The following is a 20,451-nucleotide window of genomic DNA, read 5'->3' on the forward strand; positions in this document are numbered from 1 at the left end:
AGAAAAGATTAAGATAAGTTTAGAATTGAATCAGAGTAGCAGAGGTAAGTAAATAAGGATTGTCCAGTTCTATCTAGGTTTCGTCCTACAGTCAACATTGCTCTGATACCACTTCTGTCACACCCGGATTTCGGGGGCACCAAGACCCGGGCGCGAACATAATCACCAGGTGTGCTGAGACCAAGTCTCACACATATGATGAATCATGGCACATGATCGAATGTCACATCTTTACTACATAACAGGATTTCTATACAAAATAAATAAATAATTACATTATACGGAGACAACGGTCCAGCAACCCAAAGTTGACTGGGAGACGACGGCCTAGATCTCTCACGAACTCATCACAACATCCTCCATGCGCCTCATCCTGCGGTACCTGTTCTTGACCTGTGGGGGGGTGTGAGACGGCAAGAGTGAGCTCACATACGTTCATCGCTCAACAAGTTGTGGGGAATAATGTGCATGAGCTCGCCAAAAGTGGGAGCTCACGTGAAGTGTAAGGCTTACCAAAGAGGATGGTTAGAGCTGAGCATTGCTTTTAAAGTTGGTCAAAATTTTATTAGCAGTTACTAAGTATAAGTAAATACCAAACCAATTAAGTAGTAGAACAAAAGTAACATCATCACCTGCGATGCAATGCATATGACAAATTGAATTTAGTTCCATAAATTAATCATCAGAGAGTCCTGAGCTGCTCATGACCGTGAGCTCGGCTAGTATACCAGTTTTACACTCTACAGAGGTGGTACCCTTTACCCACAAGTCATGTTACCCATCTGCCAAGGGATCGCGACTTCCCATACACCTCTACCGAGGAGGCGAGGCAGGGTAACACTACGAGGCCTTTACAAAGTTCCACTAGCTTCAGAAAACCCGCTACAGTTTATAGGAAGCTCCAATGCAGGGTTCTTGCCTGACCGCCATCGCAGCAAAATCAACCAAGGACCTCCCTACACTGACCACTCCCCTACTGCCCTTGCCCCTTTCGGGTAAGGTAGTCCTCCACTAGCTTTCCTAATTAATCAGCCAAGGGCGTCCATAAACCCTTGTGGTGGCACGTGTTTCTCAAGTTAAGCTCTATGTTCTAATTAACATTAATGGTCTTGATATGAACAGTAAATAACAACAGATAACAAAAGTATAATCATGAATAATGTGTATCTCAATGCCCAAAACCACATATAGCACTAGCAAGTACTACCCAAAAAGTTCAGTGGCAAGCAAGGCATAAAGATAGACAAACTAGGGTAACCTATTAGGTCCCATCAAAATTAACCTATGCAGATCATTATGATTAATTAGAACATGAGTGGGTAAAAGAAGTGATCAAGGGCACAACTTGCCTGGCACTTGAGGTTCCAGGTACCAACTTGCTTTTCAGATGACACGTGTCCTCGCAAGTCGTAGCAATACAAACAAACATGGTATAGATAAAATTAACATCACACCAAACATAAGAACAAACTAAATAATAATAATCTACGCGTTGCTACGAGACTAACGCAACTTGAATGGATCAAATCGGAGTTAAAACGAAGGAGTTATGATTTTCTGAAGATTCTATGTGTTTTGTACAAGATTAAATGGAGTATAAATTTTAATGTGACTTTCATGTCAAAACAGTGGTACTAGATGATAGACAATGATATTACAAAATTATAGGAACTGGAACAGATTAATTTGGGCTTAATATGATTTTTCTATGAATTACCCAAGTTTTACAATTATTTGTATACTAAAAATCAATTTTTAAATCTATTTTTCCGGTTTTATTTAATTCCTAGACTGCGCCTCAATTTATATAGAAGCCAGGGGCCTCAGCGCAAGAATTCTTATGACTCAGTAAACATCCCGAGGGGATGGCAGGTTTATTCCAGTAAAACATAAGGTCTCTTTTGAAAGAAGCGCACGACGAAGGGGTATTGCCAGATTAGGACTGTCCGATCAGGAATCTAGGGCTCAGGTTAGTTCGGCGTAGTACACGAACCGGTACGCACAATGGACCGTCGGATCTTGATCCAAGGGCCTGGATCGAACGACTCGAAGGCGAAAGCACTGACCTAATCTGGTCCATCCGTTTACAATCCTACGGATCCGATTGCCCCAGCGAAAGGTTACTACCCAGGTTGATCTGCACCGTCCATCCAACTAAGGACGGTGGCCGCCGCATCTCCTACCTCCTACCCACGGCCGGCGAAGAAAGCGGCCACCGCGACGGGGAACACCGACGAGCTTCCCCAACACACGCCCCTAGCCCCAGCGAAAGGTTACTACCCAGGTTGATCTGCACCGTCCATCCAACTAAGGACGGTGGCCGCCGCATCTCCTACCTCCTACCCACGGCCGGCGAAGAAAGCGGCCACCGCGGCGGGGAACACCGACGAGCTTCCCCAACACACGCCCCTAGCCCCCAATTCCTAAATCGAACATGCCCCTCCTATGTGTATAACAATGCGAACAACCAGAGGGGGTTCTTACAGGCTATAGAAAGGCAACGATGCCTAGCCACGGCGCAGGACGAATCCGGTTGCGCGGCGGCGAAATTCCGGTCACCTAGTGGTCCTCTCCTTCCACCAAGGTGATCCGCAGCTCCGTGGGGACTCGGTGAAGCTTCCCAGTCGAACCACAGGGCCACGGCTGCAGTGCAGCGCTCGGTCGACGGTGGCGGATCTCGCCTCCTGCGAACGTAGCACTGGCGGCGGTGATTTTCTGGTCGCGATGAGGGCTGACGAGATGGGCGGGATAGCGCAACAGGGCGTGGACCTGATCTTTATAGAGTTGCGCCGCAAGGGAATCCGCTGGTTGACCACAACGGCCACGCGAGCTCCGCTCCCGACGTCGCCGGACTCGGCAAGGTTGCTGGCGAGAGAGGGAGGTGGCGCCTGACAGCCAGGGCCCACACGCAGCGAGAACGCAAGATCTGCGACGCGCGCGCGTAGAAGCCTGACGTGCAGGACCCGCGCGACAGAGACAAAGGGATGAGGGCATGTGACTGCGCACGGGCCCATCTGTCAGGCGTGCAACTACACCAGGCGCACGCGGAATCCACGGCTGGGCCGCGTGGGGAAGGTTAATGGACCGAGTGACTGATTTGGGCCCATGCGAGTCTGATCCTCATTCCTTTCCTTTTGATATTTCCTGTTTTTCTTTATTTATAATTCATTTGAATTCAAATTTTGAATTCAGCTTAAGTGCAAATTCGAATTCGTGTTAACCATGCAATTTGGTCACATCAACATATGATGAAATTATTTAGCTATACTATTATTTTATATTGAATAATATTCATTTCTCTCCTCTATTTCCACGGTTTTATTTTCAAGCTAGAGTTTAAATTATGTTTTATGGATCCATTGATATGTTGTTAATGACATATTTATTTTATTAAACACAATGCACAATCAAGTAAAAACTCAGCATGATGCAAGATTTATTTAGGTGTCTCTGGGGTATTTATTTAATTGTGTAAGTGGGGTGTTCACATATGATGGTAAGTAGAAATAACACACATATAGATAAAGGAATTAATTTCTCCTCTTTTATTATATGTTACAAACTGGGTGTTACACATACTAATATTCATCTCAAAAAGGAATCCTAAGTTCATGCAACTAGAGGTTTCAAGCAACTCCTACACTTAAGTGCACATTATAATCCTACAAGCATTAAGTGTAGTAAAGTAACATATAATAATACGGTTATGCATAAAAACCGGGGCTTGCCTTCAATTGCTGGGGCTGCGGGAGATCCTCAACAGCAGCCTCGGAAGCTTGCTCCTGGTCCTCCGCTTGGACAGATCCTTGCTCGGGGATGAGCATATACTCTCCATCGGCAAGATTACAATCTAATGAATGCAATGCGTAAGATATATGCATGATATGATATGTGCTTTAGAAATTAAAACTTTTGACGGTGTATGATCTACTTGAGTTAGACAAGGTTAAACCTTACTTATGTAAGACTTCTGGGTGGTATACTTGGTAAATTGGATCAAACTTAGCTAAGGTAAGTGGTAGGTTTATTTTTGGGGTTCCACTGAATTCCTTTTAAAGCCTTAGTGAGAATTGACAAGAATTCAAGTTGGACTTATTGGAGTGAGGTGTATTTCTTATTTCTTTTTCTTTATTCCCCTTAAGTTTTTGGAGTGGGTTTGAACTACAGGTTGCCTTAATAAAATTCCAGAAATTTTGCAAAAATTACAGTGGCTTATTACTGGTGTATAGTTCTCTGTCTCAAAATTTGGGGATCAGAAAGTGAATAGTTTTCTCTGGACAAAATTATCAAATTTTAGGGTAGAAGGGGTGCTTTGAACTACAACTATTATTTAACAGTAGGTAATTCTCTAAAACTTATTTTTGCTGGCTTTTAGGTGCTATAACATGACTAGGCACAAAATTCTAGCCATTAATATTTATTAGTTATTTTACTAGGGTTTTCTCAAGTTTCTAGCCAAAGAGGTGCTTTCTACTACCACTATATTTGAAAAATATCAAACAACAGATTTCTGATTTTTCTTAGCTTCTATTTTGCGCAAGAGCAATCATTCTGAAGTTTGGCATCTTTTTGCTTAAGGGAAGGGGTGGTATGCATTAACTGGATTAAATGGCCTTTCTTATAAAATATTAGCAATATGTATTATTTTGCATCTTTTCAATGGGTTTGTATTTTCTTCTGGTGGTTTATCTCATTATTGACTTAGCAAAATTTTGGTTCCCCATTATTGCATTAATATAGGTTATTCATGATTTATTTAGAAAATGCCTCCTTATCATATTATATTTGATTACCCTACTTAAAATGATGGGCTGAGGTGTTCATTATTTTTGCAGTGGGGTTCTGGTGGTTACAAGTCCACTGGATTTTTATTATCAACTTTGGGTCTAGTTTTGTAATTCTAATAATTGATTTCCAGTTGGAATAATGCTAAATAAAACATTTTATTTTAAAACTGGCCTGGACTAAAGGTCTCTTTATTTTTCCTAGGTTCTCTGTTACTTAAGCAAACTAGGAAAAATAATTTCACTCGGTGTTCATTAATTTCTAATGCCTTTCTGATTTTTCCTAAGTGTTGGGCAAAACAGCTTTAAATAAATATCTACACTATATATTTCAATACTGGGGTTCCTACTATTTTTAAACAGTGTCTAAAAGAGGTTTGAATATCTACAAATTTTCTTAGGTTCAACACAGAAGTAAAACTAATTTTCCTTAATTAAACAAGGTTTGGTCAGTTTCTGTTTTTAATTTTAAACTCTAAAAATTATAACAGAAAGCATAGGATTTATTATTTTTAAATGATAGTTCATAAAATTTAGGATCTAGCAAAATTGGTTTGACAACTTTTGATTAAGAATTTATCAAGTTATGGATTTTCTAAGTTCTCTGGTTATTTAAAAAGATTAACAGAATTGATTAAATGGAAAACTACTTTGCACTGGGGTCCCTGGCGCGTGTTTTAAGTTTTCCTCACGGATCACTCCCTGGGCTACTATTCAAATGAGTCACTGACATTGCAGAAAACCCCCCGGGTTCTTCTAATCCTAACCCGAGGTCCTTCTCCCAACTTAAACAGTAACCGCGGTGGAAGAAAGGGCGGAGGGACTTACCGGCGGCGAGATTGCTCCGGTGAGGTGGTCGAGGACGTAGGGGAGGTCTCGGGGATCACAGCGATGTGTGGGTCGCCGTCGGGGATGGTCGGAGTCAGCCGGTCCACGTGTGCAGGCGGAGATGCTCGTCGGCGGCGAGGAGTCCGGCCTACTCGCGGCGCGATAGTTCAATTGAACGGGTCAGAGAGCTTCACGGGATGCCAGGGAAGATGTGGGTGCAAGGAATTAAACAAAGACTCACTGGTTAGCTCGGTCCACGCGCGGCGGCGGAAGATCGAAGTCCGGCGAGGGTGAAATCGCTTCTCCGGTGAGGCAATGCCTCGGCTCAAGCTTGGAGAAGCTTCACGGCTTCACTGGGAAGTGATCCAGGGGCTAGGGTGAGGCTGGAGTTCAAATAAAAGGGGGTGGCCACGATGGCCGAGCCTGGGCAGGGATGGCGGGCGACGGTGCTCGCTTTTCACGGCGAACTCTGGTGATCTTTGGCTCGGGGTGTGCGGTGCCAACGGCTAAGGCCTCTTGGACGCATTTATAGGCGAGGGCACGACAGAGGCGCGCGGGGCGCGCGCTGCGGCGGCCAGTCCGCGCTCGGCTGGTCAGGCAAGCGATCGAACACGTGGCTTTTTGCTTCTGCCCGAGTTCAAGCACCCATAGGCTGAAGATCTTCGCGAATTTGGGCATGATCGCTGCACAAGATTTGCTCCCCCAACAGAGCTTTGTCGTTTGTGTGTGGAAGTCGAGCGGTTTGGGGCAGTGTACAGAGAGTTGTCGTGTCACAAAGGTGGCAGTGTCACAAGGTGAGTCCCGAGGTAAAACTGCGCCAAAACCGTGCCAAATGAAATTGGTTTGAGTTCAAACTTTTCCAGGGCGTGTTCAAGGGAATTTGGCACAACTTTGATGTTTGGACTTGTTTGATTTGAGTTCTGAAAAAGAGAGAACAAGATTGATCTTTGAGAGGGGGCTGAAATTCAGATTGCTGAATTTCTGAATTTTCCCAAGGTGCATTGGTTTAGGGGCTGTTTTGGGGATTTTAAAAAGTTCAAAAAGCAAAACTTCCTTACTATGTTTTGTTAGTCATTCAGCAAACTAAAACTTTATAATTTGGTTTTCTCCAAAATTGTATTCTTCTCCCAAGGGTTTCTCCCATTTACCCTTTATGCATAAATAGTTCACTTAGGGTTAACTAGGGTTTAAGAGTTTTTCCTTTTTTTGAATTCATGAAAACTTTAAGGAGGGTTTAAGTAGACTTCAACATAATTCTTTGTTCTCATTTTCAATGTCCCCCCTTTTGTTGAGATTGCATGTGATCATGAGTTGGGGTTAGCTTAAGGAAGAACCCTAAGTGACACTGGGGTGTCACAGCCTTCCCCGCTTAAAGGAATCTTGTCCCGAGATTCGGGCTAGAGTCCTCCCTGGGTGAAGCGAAGGGTGAGACTTAAAGGAAGTGTGTGCTTATTGTTATTATTAGAGCAAAACCGCTCTTCGGATGTCATTCTCTTTGCAACTTCAGAAGGAAGTCCTTTTTAAGTTTTGTTTCATGATTACTTCGTTCTGACTTAAGATCATATTTTTGAAAATTAGATTCGAAGGGCAGGAGGAGGGGTTGGGGGTGTGATTACGTACCAGCTTCCTTAGGTAGGCAATCGGGGAAGTTGGATCTCAAGAATTCCTCAGTTTCCCAAGTAGCTTCTTCCTCTGAGTGATTACTCCACTGGACCTTGTACATCTTGATTGATTTAGCCCGAGTTGATCTTTCTTTGCAATCCAGAATCTTGGAGGGGTACTCTTGGTACGATAGATCTGGCTCTATCTCCAATTCTGGCTCTGCTATGATCTCGGTCGGTAATCGAACACACTTCTTCAACTGAGATACATGGAACACACTGTGAATGGCAGACATTTTTGAAGGTAACTTCAGCTTATATGCCACGGGTCCATAGACTTCTATGATCTCATAAGGTCCAATGTAACGAGGGGCTAGCTTGCCTTTGATCCCAAACCTCTACACTCCCTTGGTGGGTGATACCTTGAGGTATACAAAACTTCCCACCTCGTACTGGAGAGGTTTCCTTCTTCTATCATGGTAACTCTTCTGCCTGGCCTGAGCATCTTCTAGATTCTTCCTGATTAGTTTGACCTTCCTTTTGGCTTCAGTCACTAAGTCAGGTCCAAAAACTCCTCTTTCTCCAGGTTGAGACCAATTGAGTGGTGTCCCGCACCTTCTTCCATAGAGAGCTTCGAAAGGTGCCATCCTTAGGCTGGATTGATAACTGTTGTTATAAGCAAACTCTGCCAAGGAGAGGTGCTTATCCCAGTTCTTGCCACAATCGATTGCACAAGCTCTCAGCATATCCTCCAGAATTTGGTTTACCCTTTCCGACTGACCATCAGTCTGTGGGTGGTAAGCTGAACTTCTGATTAGCTTGGTTCCCAAAGACTCCTGCAATTGTTCCCAAAATCTGGCAACAAATTGGGCTCCTCGGCCAGAAACAATGGTCCGAGGTAATCCGTGCAAACACACGATCCGGTCAATATACAATTCTGCATACTTCTGAGCCTTATCAGTAGTGTGCACAGGAAGGAAATGTGCCACTTTCGTCAGTCGGTCCACAATAACCCAAATAGAATCATGATGACGAGAGGTGTTGGGCAGACCTACAATGAAATCCATGCTGATGTCATCCCATTTCCACGAAGGTATAGATAGGGGTTGCAAAGCTCCAACTGATTTCAAGTGGCTTGCCTTTATCCTCTGACAGGTGTCACATTCTGATACATACTGGGCTATCTCCCTCTTCATTCTAGTCCACCAGTACAAAGGCTTCAGATCATGGTACATTTTGGTGCTTCCCGGATGCATAGAGAATTTGGAGAGATGAGCCTCATCCAAGATTTTCCTCTTGAGGTCCCTGTTTTTAGGAATCAGCAATCTGCTCTTGAACCATAACACACCCTTTTCATCTTGGCTGAAACAATTATACTTCTCAGTCTTCGGATGGAGATTCTTCTTGATAATCTGCACTCCCTTGTCACTGAGCTGGGCCATGATGATCTGGTCTTGCAAAGCTGGCTCGACAGAAATGTGAGACAAAGAACCAGAAGGAATCACTTCAATCTGCATCTTGCTCAACTCATCACACAAGTTGTTAATGCGAGAATCCATCAGAATACAATTGCATTGCAACTTCCGACTCAAGGCATCTGCTACCACATTGGCCTTCCCTGGGTGATAATGTACCTCCAGGTCATAATCCTTGATCAGCTCTAGCCATCTTCTCTGCCTCATGTTGAGATCAGCCTGAGTAAAGATGTACTTAAGGCTCTTATGATCAGTGAAGATGTTACAGTGGGTTCCCATTAAATAGTGCCTCCACATTTTTAATGCATGAACCATTGCTGCCAACTCGAGGTCATGAGTGGGATAATTCTGCTCATGAGGCCTGAGTGCTCTTGAGGCATAGGCGATGACTCGGTTGTCTTGCATTAAGACACAACCTAGCCTAGTGCCAGAGGCATCACAATATACATCAAAAGGCTTGCTGTTGTTGGGTTGCGCTAATACTGGTGCTGTGGTCAGATGCTGCCTTAATGCATGGAAGGCATCTTCGCACTTCTGACTCCAAACAAACTTGGCTTCTTTCTTCAGCAACTCAGTTATAGGCTTCGCAATTCGAGAGAAATCCAGAATAAATCTTCGGTAATAACCAGCTAATCCCAGAAAACTCCAAATTTGACAGACAGTCGTTGGTGGCTTCCAGTTCATCACCTCTTGCACTTTATCAGAATCAATAGCTATTCCTGCTTGAGAGATAGTGTGACCCAAGAATTTGATTTCCTTTAGCCAAAAATCACACTTGGATAACTTGGCATAAAGGTGGTGCTCTCGCAGACGTTGAAGCACTACATGCAAATGCCCGACATGTTCTTCTTCGTTTTTCGAGTACACCAAAATATCATCGATGAAAACCACTACAGAATTTGTCCAATTCAGGCATGAAAACAGAATTCATCAGATACATGAAATATGTTGGTGCATTTGTCAGCCCGAATGACATCACCAAAAATTCATATAGCCCATATCTGGTTGAGAATGCCATCTTCGGAATATCGCTTGCTCGTATTTTGATCTGATGGTAGCCAGAGCGAAGGTCGATCTTGGAAAACACCTTGGCCCCGACCAACTGGTCAAAAAGAACATCAATACGAGGCAAAGGATACTTGTTCTTGATAGTTACCGCATTAAGAGGGCGGTAATCTATACACAGCCTCAAGCTTTCATCCTTCTTCTTCACAAACAGCGCTGGTCATCCCCAAGACGAAGTACTTGGGCGAATAAATCCCTTATCCAGCAACTCCTACAATTGCTTCTTCAATTCTGCCAACTCAGCGGGTGGCATTCGGTAGGGCCTCTTGGAAATTGGTGTCGTTCCCGATTGCAACTCGATGGCAAATTCAATATCCCGGTCTGGTGGCATTCCTGGCAATTCATCAGGAAAGACATCTGCATACTCGCAGACCACTGGGATCTTCTTCAGAGGTAACTCCGTCATAGAGAAAGCACATGACTGAGTAGAACCTTGACTAGGCAGAATTAAGGTGAAGTTCCCACATAATGGAGAATTAATTTCCACGGTACGGTTGGCTACATCGAGCACAACTTGGTGCAAGGTCATCCAATTGGCTCCCAGAATAATGTCCACATTTTCCAAACCCAACACAAGAAGAGTGGTTTTGACAATGTGGCTCCCTAGTTGAATAGGCACACTTTGGTTTAATTTATTAGTTGAAATTTTACCCCCCAGGTGTGACTATCAAGAATGACCCCTTTGAGTGAGAGCATGGCAGTTCACATTTAGCACTGAACTTCTCGCTAATGAAGCTATGAGATGCACTAGAATCAAACAGAATTAAAGCAGGTTGATTATAAACTGAAAAGATACCGGTCATGATAGGAGCTCCCTTAGGTACTTCCTCCAGAGTAGTGAAGTTGAGCTTCCCTTGACTGACTTGTACCTTCTGCTTTCTTCCCTTGTCTTGATTTGGTGCTGGCATCTGCCTCTGCTGGTTCCTAGGACAATTCATGGCATAGTGGCCCACATTGCCACAAGTGAAACACTTGTTCCCATTGCCCTGGCGAAACTGCTGCTGCTGCGGAGGCTGATTGTTCCTTGGAGCGGGAGCTTGAAAGTGGTTGGGTGCCGGCTGCTGCTGCTGAGGTGGCCTGATCACCCATCTGCCTGCCTGCTGCTGGAAACCCCTGCTCTGATTGTGAGAAACAATCCGGAACCTTTGAGCCTGAGCAGATGGTACTGCCATTGGTGCCTTTCTCTTCTTCTCTGCCCGGTGAGCTACAATGCAGTCCTCCTGGGAGATGGCCATGTTGACCAACTCATTGAAGCTATTAGCCCGGACAGTGTTGAGTCGTTCCCGCAGCTTGGTATTGAGACCCCTGCGGAAGAGGTCTCTCTTCTTTTCATCAGAATCAGCAATGGTACCCTGCATACTGGCATAAGTCGTTGAAGGCTTGCGCATACTGCAGTACTGTGCAGGTTCCTTGATTAAGGGCCAGAAATTCATTTAGCTTCCGATCAAGAATGCCAGCTGGGATGTGGTGTCCTCTGAAAGCAGTCTTGAATTCCTCCCAAGACACTTCACGATCAGCGGGGAGCATAGCACGGAAGTGGTCCCACCAAGTCCGAGCAGGGCCGTGAAGCTGTTGTGCGGCGAAGCGAGCCTTGGCTTCATCAAGGCAGTCTCCCGTGAGGAGGGGAAACTTGGACTCGACGACGCGAAGCCATACGTCGGCGTCCAACAGATCCTCTGCCTTGGTGAACAAGGGTGGCTGCATGCTCAGAAACTCCTAGTAGGTTGCCATTGCCGGAGGTCGCTGATGCTGGCCTCCACCATGCTGCTGAGGGTGGGGTTGGCGCTGCAAGAGCTGTCGCAGAATCTCATTCTGTTGGGCCATCAGCTCCTGCACTGTGGGAGCTGGAGGAGGTGGCAGGGGAACCTGCTCGTTATGCCCGCGACGCTGCCTAGCTGCCATCTGAAAACAGAGATTGCCGCCATTGTTATCCCAACTCACAGTTTCGAACGACAAGATATCATCTCAGATGGAAAAGAAAATGCCATAATCATAATATTAGGTTCGAAATGAAGATAACATGGTGACAAACATCCCACAGATTTCAAAAGTTTCAGGGTTACATCAATCAGGGGAAAGTACCTGTAAGCCTAGTCCAAAATCTGACATTAACTAAGCTCGCATAGGTTTTTGTCCGCCTAAAAGTGTCGAAGTGACTGCTTAACCCTGAGCGGTGGAAGCGACACTAGATACGGGTGAAGGAGGCATCGCGAAGGTAGTCCCATGGGCACCAGGGGCTGGTCCTAGCTCCTCGGGAGCCTCTTCTCCCTCGCTTCCGGCTTCATTGGCCTCCATCTCCAGGTGGTGTATGTCCAAGTGGTCATTTGCTTCTTCGAGTTCCCTCTGCACATCGTGGAGCTGGTTCTCCAAGACATCAATGGTGTTGTCTCGGATCTCCACCTGCTGCTCCAAGGTGGTAATGCGCTGGCTCAGCCTTTCCACCTGCAGATCCTTCTCTACCAACTCGGTGGATAGATCGACCATAAAATCTTCTCGACTGTCGAGAGTGAGCTTGGCGGTTTGAGCGGTGTTAGCAAGGAGTGCCATAGCGTCGCTCTGAAGGGCCTGAAGGCGGTACAGCGCACTCATGCACTGAACGGTGACCCTCCCAACCAAGTCAGGATACATTGCCCACACATCCTTCACATGGCTCACGCGATTACACCACATGGGATCATCCTTCTTCTCAGCAGGGAAGAGTCCCAAGGGGTGCATCACCATCTCCAAGGGATGGTAGCCACAGAAAGTCGTCAGAGTCTTCATGGCTGCTGCTTCAACGGTGGCGTCCGTCCTGAGTCCAATTGTCTCAGAATCAAGAGAACGCCAACCCGGCTGAAGGGGATGAGCCTCCAAAGTCAGCCAGACCTGACAACGAGGTACCCGATGCTCCTCATACAACTGCACCGTGTACAAAGGGGGCGTAGGGTAACCGGCGGAGTTAAGCACTTCCCACAAGATGGAAGGAAAACCATCACGAGAAAGGAATTCAGAACTGAAACGAGTGTCTCCTCCACTGGTGGGGGTGGTTGAATTCATCCGCGGAAGGGAACCAAAGGTAAAGATTATGGTGGAAGGAAAAAGAAAAAGAGAGCCCGGATGGTTTTGAAGAAGGTGGGTTAGCTCAAGTTTTTAATTACTCTTTGTGTTTATAATGCATGCATGCTGAAAATAACGTTGCCTCTCCAACAATAGGGTGCTCTTAGGGCATCCTTAAAAATATAGGTACGGGCCCACGAGGCCTAATTAATTAGCCACCTATTTCTCCCTCTATGCCTAAGGCCTTTCGTCCTAGGTCTAGCGGTCTAGTCCTGACGATCCGTAGCAGTTTCTAGGCAAGTTTTAGATTTTGAAAATTGGTATTCATGGTTTATTGTCCTTCTCTGTGGTGGAATTTGCTCCGATACCAGCTGTGGCAGAACCACCCGAATTATTCCAGCTTAAGTGCCTAAGTCACGCCTCAAGGGCCGTAACACACTTAAATCGGAATAACCCGTCAGTCCCTCAGATCTAGTCTGATAGAGCCACTTAACCAGGATCAAATTCCACAGTCTCACTCGAAGGTGAGTCATAGAAGAAATACAATAAAACGGGAAACCTCAAATTAAGTGCTGAATTATTACATAGATCGGAGTTTTTGAGTAGCAAATAAGAGTTCACAAAATAAAATGCAACGGATAATCGATGTCGTCGGTATCGAGGAAATGGGCAAGGCCTAGCCCACTACTCCTCGTGCTCCTCTCCTGCCGGAGCAACGTCCCACTCGACCGTCCAACCTGGTGGCAGGGTGGTAGGCCAAGTCACACCATCAACCATTTCCCGAATGGTACCTGCAAAAATTATGCCACAAGCAAGGCTGAGTATACTAATACTCAGCTAGACTTAACCGGTGTGAGGAGTCTACTCCTCTACCTCTAGACTATGCAGCTGTTTGGCTGAGGGGTTTGGTTTTCCAAAGCACTAGCTATTTCTAAAATCAATTTTTAGCTTTTCAAATTCTATCCTTATTAACTTCGCTAGGTTTGCTCCTTCTAAGCATACATGGTAACAAGCATTTAGTTCAATCAACAAATTATCTCATGTAACTTCATTTCACTTCTTACTCGATGCAGTACAAGGGATCAAGCAGTCTCATTAGCTGCGAGAAGCAGACGATTCGAATCGAGTTTTAACCTTGCAAGGTAAACCTAAACACACGGCATGTCAGGGTACTCCGACCCCACACATGACAACCGTCCCCATCAATTCCCCATTCGCGTCCAGGCCTCACCGCCTTGGCATTAGGGATGGCAACGGGTACATACCCGTCGGGTAGTACCATTCCATACCCGTACCCATCAAAAAAAAATCTACCCGTCGGGTTACCCATATATACTCGCGGGTATAAAATCTTACCCATACCCGTACCCGCGCGGGTATTTTTACCCGTCGGGTAACCCGTACCCGCTAGGAAAGAATTAAATTCCAATATACCAATCACTCAAAATATTAAATAAACATATAAAAACAACTTCAATTTCACATATAACAAATCATATGATTACATAACTTGGTATCTAGGCAAATGATAACTAGAGAAGGGTTTTATTCTAGCTAAGTTGGACTCTATTAGATGTCTTGATGCGGGTATATTTTACCCACGGGTAGACGGGTATGGGTAGTACCAACCCATACTCGTATCCATCTACCCAACGGGTAGAGGTTTTTACCCATTAACATACCCGCGGGTAGAGAAATCATCCCGTACCCGCCTTCATATCGGGTAAAACCCGTCGGGTATTCGGGTTTCGGGTACCCATTGCCATCTCTACTTGGCATACAATGCTCCACTGACCCCGGCTGCCGCCGTGCAGTGACCGCACTTGTACCCACCATAGCTAGCATGGGATACCCAGTCTCAGGTCACATGAGGGATAAAGTCCATGCCCGGCTTCACTCAGGTACTAGGTTTACCGGTTACCATTTTTTTTGGCATGTGCTTAGTACGTTCAAAAGCTTGACTCAGGTATCCACACATTAATCCTTAATTCCTTTTCCCGTCTCATGGTCAAGGCATCCTCCCTGGATCCAAGTCCATAGACTAACATACATCTCGTTATCAAGATGAATACAATCAATTCCTGACCTCACGCGAGTGCTAGAAAAATCACTCGACTTCTACCGAGATCCTGATTAACAAAGCAGCTACTCGACCTAGCATACTAGTATTCATCTCAAAAAGGAATCCTAAGTTCATGCAACTAGAGGTTTCAAGCAACTCCTACACTTAAGTGCACATTACAATCCTACAAGCATTAAGTGTAGTAAAGTAGCATATAATAATACGGTTATGCATATAAACCGGGGATTGCCTTCAATTGCTGGGGCTGCGGGAGATCCTCAACAGCAGCCTCAGAAGCTTGCTCCTGGTCCTCCTCTTGGACAGATCCTTGCTCGGGGATGAGCACGTACTCTCCGTCGGCAAGATTACAATCTAATGAATGCAATGCGTAAGATATATGCATGACATGATATGTGCTATAGAAATTACAACTTTTGACGGTGTATGATCTACTTGAGTTAGACAAGGTTAAACCTTACTTATGTAAGACTTCTGGGTGGTATACTTGGTAAATTGGATCAAACTTAGCTAAGGTAAGTGGTAGGTTTATTTTTGGGGTTCCACTGAATTCCTTTTAAAGCCTTAGTGAGAATTGACAAGAATTCAAGTTGGACTTATTGGAGTGAGGTGTATTTCTTATTTCTTTTTCTTTATTCCCCTTAAGTTTTTGGAGTGGGTTTGAACTACAAGTTGCCTTAATAAAATTCCAGAAATTCTGCAAAAATTACAGTGGCTTATTACTGGTGTATAGTTCTCTGTCTCAAAATTTGGGGATCAGAAAGTGAATAGTTTTCTCTGGACAAAATTACCAAAGTTTAGGGCAAAAGGGGTGCTTTGAACTACAACTATTATTTAACAGTAGGTAATTTTCTAAAACTTATTTTTGCTGGCTTTTAGGTGCTATAACATGACTTGGCACAAAATTCTAGCCATTAATACCTATTAGTTATTTTACTAGGGTTTTCTCAAGTTTCTAGCCAAAGAGGTGCTTTCTACTACCACTATATTTGAAAAATATCAAACAACAGATTTCTGATTTTTTTAGCTTCTATTTTGCGCAAGGGCAATCATTCTGAAGTTTGGCATCTTTTTGCTTAAGGGAAGGGGTGGTATGCATTAATTGGATTAAATGGCCTTTCTTATAAAATATTAGCAATAGGTATTATTTTGCATCTTTTCAATGGGTTTGCATTTTTCTCTGGTGGTTTATCTCATTATTGACTTAGCAAAATTTTGGTTCCCCATTATTGCATTATTATGGGTTATTCATGATTTATTTAGAAAATGCCTCATTATCATATTATATTTGTTTACCCTACTTAAAATGATGGGCTGAGGTGTTCATTATTTTTGCAGTGGGGTTCTGGTGGTTACAAGTCCACTGGATTTTTATTATCAACTTTGGGTCTAGTTTTGTAATTATAATAATTAATTTCCAGTTGGAATAATGCTAAATAAAACATTTTATTTTAAAACTGACCTGGACTAATGGTCTCTTTATTTTTCCTAGGTTCTCTGTTACTTAAGCAAACTAGGAAAAATAATTTCACTCACTGTTCATTAATTTCTAATGCCTTTCTGATTTTTCCTAAGTTTTGGGCAAAACAGCTTTAAATGAATATCTACACTATATTTTTCAATACTGGGGTTCCTACTATTTTTAAACAGTGTCTAAAAGAGGTTTAAATATCTACAAATTTTCTTAGGTTCTGCACAGAAGTAAAACTAATTTTCCTTAAATAAACAAGGTTTGGTCAGTTTCTGTTTTTAATTTTAAACTCTAAAAATTAGAACAGAAAGCTTAGCGTTTATTATTTTTAAATGATAGTTCATAATATTTAGGATCTAGCAAAATTAGTTTGACAACTTTTGATTAAGAATTTATCAAGTTATGGATTTCTAAGTTCTCTGGTTATTTAAAAAGATTAACAGAATTGATTAAATAGAAAACTACTTTGCACTGGGGTCCCTGGCGGGTGTTTTAAGTTTTCCTCACGGATCAGTCCCTGGGCTACTATTCAAATGAGTCACTGACATTGCAGAAAACCCCCAGGTTCTTCTAATCCTAACCCGAGGTCCTTCTCCCAACTTAAACAGTAACCGCGGCGGAAGAAAGGGCGGAGGGACTTACCGGCGGCGAGATTGCTCCGGTGAGGTGGTCGAGGACGTAGGGGAGGTCTTGGGGATCACAGCGATGTGCGGGTCGCCGTCGGGGATGGTCGAAGTCGGCCGGTCCACGTGCGCAGGCGGAGATGCTCGTCGGCGGCGAGGAGTCCGGCCTACTCGCGGTGCGATAGTTCAATTGAACGGGTCAGAGAGCTTCACGGGATGCCAGGGAAGATGTGGGTGCAAGGAATTAGACGAAGACTCACTGGTTAGCTCGGTCCACGCGCGACGGCGGAAGACCAAAGTCCGGCGAGGGTGAAATTGCTTCTCCGGTGAGGCAATGCCTCGGCTCAAGTTTGGATAAGCTTCACGGCTTCACTGGGAAGCGATCCAGGGGCTAGGGCTAGGCTGGAGTTCAAATAAAAGGGGGTGGCCACGATGGCCGAGCCTGGGCAGGGATGGCGGGCGACGATGCTCGCTTTTCACGGCGAACTCCGGTGATCTTTGGCTCGGGCGAGGCTCGGGGTGTGCGGTGCCAACGGCTAAGGCCTCTTGGACGCATTTATAGGCGAGGGCACGGGAGAGGCGCGCGGGGCGGGGTGACCACGCGCGGGGCGCGCGCTGCCGCGACCAGTCCGCGCTCGGCCGGTCAGGCAAGCGATCGAACACGTGGCTTTTTGCTTCTGCCCGAGTTCAAGCGCCCATAGGCTGAAGATCTTCGCGAATTTGGGCATGATCGCTGCACAAGATTTGCTCCTCTGACAGAGCTTTGTCGTTTGTGTGTGGAAGTCGAGCGGTTTGGGGCAGTGTACAGAGAGTTGTCGTGTCACAAAGGTGGCAGTGTCACAAGGTGAGTCACGAGGTAAAACTGCGCCAAAACCGTGCCAAATGAAATTGGTTTGAGTTCAAACTTTTCCAGGGCGTGTTCAAGGGAATTTGGCACAACTTTGATGTTTGGACTTGTTTGATTTGAGTTCTGAAAAAGAGAGAACAAGATTGATCTTTGAGAGGGGGCTGAAATTCAGATTGCTGAATTTCTGAATTTTCCCCAAGTGCATTGGTTTAGGGGCTGTTTTGGGGATTTTAAAAAGTTCAAAAAGCAAAACTTCCTTACTATGTTTTGTTAGTCAATCAGCGAACTAAAACTTTATAATTTGGTTTTCTCCAAAATTGTATTCTTCTCCCAAGGGTTTCTCCCATTTACCCTTTATGCATAAATAGTTCACTTAGGGTTAACTAGGGTTTAAGAGTTTTTCCCTTTTTTTTGAATTCATGAAAACTTTATGGAGGGTTTAAGTAGACTTCAACATAATTCTTTGTTCTCATTTTCAATGTTCCCCCTTTTGTTGAGATTGCATGTGATCATGGGTTGGGGTTAGCTTAAGGAAGAACCCTTAGTGACACTGGGGTGTCACAGAGTAAAAATGCATAAAACAATTTATGTAAAAGTTTATTCTTATATATTTGATAATATAAGAGAAGATCATCATCATATTTCATATATATATATATATATTAGTACATGGTATGTGCATTGCAACAGCACACCAATTATATTTGATGGTATAGTGCAATAGTTGTACCACCCACGAGGGCCTAATTACATGCCAGTGTGATGGATCCTCTCCACAAAAAATAAATCTAAAATTAAAGTAGACCCTCCCCACAAAAAATAGATTTAAAACTAAAGTGAACATACAGTCCACGTACTAGATATTAAACTACGGACTACACTTTATCTTAGCCAAAAGACCAAGAAAGATGTGAGTTGAAAAGAAGACATGCACCTTTTTATAGGTAGCTCGTTCGTTCGCCCCCCTTCAGCTAGCGATGTAATGCTATCTAGGAGTGTTGCGTTATGTGAGGCTTCGTGTCATGTTGGGCTTGGGTATTTTCTCACGGTCCATCTAGGAGGTAATAACCCACGTTGAACAGTGAGCTATATTATAAAGAAGTATAAGGACATTTTTGCAAAAGGAATGATGGTAAAAACCGGAAAAGTTGGTGCGTATAAGAATATTTTTGCAAAAAGGTCAAGGATGGAAACAAAAAAAAAATGGTGCTTTATAGAGGTAAGTGTTGTATAGAGGTATATATATATATTAAAATATTAAATTAGTCCTAACAATTCAAATACCTGCTTTTATCACTATAGACAACATGCCTATTTGTTTTCTGAGAATCTGGCTATGGGGAGAATCTGAATATCGCGAGGATTACATGTGGAGGAAGATGAAGGGTTTGATAGGGTTTAGGGTTTGTTCAGTTTGGCTCTTGTCTTTGGCTTGTGCCCCCTAAAAGCCAGAAGCTAAACCAAAGGACCCAAATCAGGAAGCAGTTTTTTTGAAAAGTCGGCTTCTCACAATGCAATACTAAAAGCACCTCTAATCCTACTTTTAGCTACTTCCGAGTGGAACTGTGCAAATATATATGGAAGAACTTTTAGTGGCTTTTAATGGCTTCTACCAAATGTTTTTATCTTATTCACAGCTCACAACCCATAATAGCTTTTCATAGCTCACAGCACACAACGACTTTTTCTGCAGCCACAACCCAACCAAACAGACCCTTAGGCTATATCTAGCAGGGGCGTGCATTTGAGCGTGCAAAGTATTGTTTTACACTATAGACTGCACTATTTATAAAGTGTAGTTTGAAATAGGGAGTGGAATAGGGAGGCGATTGGAGCCTTATGATCTAGATAGTGACAGATGTCTAATATCACGACGACTCAACCGATTCTATATCCACGTCGATTTAGACGTTTTTTATCAAAACGATTCTCACAAAAGTGGGCTGAAAAGCTAGTGTGGAACACCACAAGTGGTGGAGGTCTGGTCCTAGGGCTCGAACAGTTCGTGCCCCACGGTCAGATTGGCTCGGGTGGTTATCCTTATCTCGTGCATGGTTATCCACCTAATCATGTGGGATTCATTGGCTATCGCCTAGGAATGGGTCTAGACCTCCCCTATATATATAATGGGGTATGGCCAATTGAGAACCCCAAATACATTCCAATCGAACCAATTACCTTATTATCACTCATGCCCTAGGAGTAGATGTAGTGTAGTCTAGTTGTAGCTTTCCACATATTCGCCTCCATCACTAATCGACTCTAAATCGTCTAGATCCGTTTTGGGTGACATACCGACCCTAAGACGACCCTAGGATCTTACCTCTCCCAGGGGCAAGATCTGGTTGTCAATCCAAGAGATCTCTTACTCGAGTTGATCTCTTAATTCTTAGGCTGTCGGTGTCTAGTGTTCGACCGCACACCCAGGGATACCCTCGTGGTGCTTTTGGGTAGGACAGTGTTATTGATTGTAGCTCGATGGTTCATGCTAGGAGCACAAAAGAGAGAGACATGTGATTTTCTGCTGGTTTGGGCCGCTTTGAGAGGCGTAATACCCTACTTCCTGGGGTGGCTCTGTATGTGTGGTATGTTACAAGTGCGTCTCCTGAATGGAGAAGGGCTAATGAGATGAAAATGATGG

The 20,451-nt window shown here is 44.2% G+C and overlaps 1 non-coding gene across 1 annotated transcript; it reads right to left on the reverse strand.

The window, feature by feature from the left end:
• Nucleotides 1–18,532: 18,532 nt before the first annotated feature.
• Nucleotides 18,533–18,722, reverse strand: LOC111590067 (U2 spliceosomal RNA). Its single transcript, XR_004852352.1, has one exon. It is a non-coding gene; the product is annotated as a U2 spliceosomal RNA (small nuclear RNA).
• Nucleotides 18,723–20,451: the final 1,729 nt, after the last annotated feature.

The sequence above is a fragment of the Zea mays genome, chromosome 8 (genome assembly GCF_902167145.1).
Source record: "Zea mays cultivar B73 chromosome 8, Zm-B73-REFERENCE-NAM-5.0, whole genome shotgun sequence".
Classification (NCBI taxonomy): Eukaryota; Viridiplantae; Streptophyta; class Magnoliopsida; order Poales; family Poaceae; genus Zea; species Zea mays.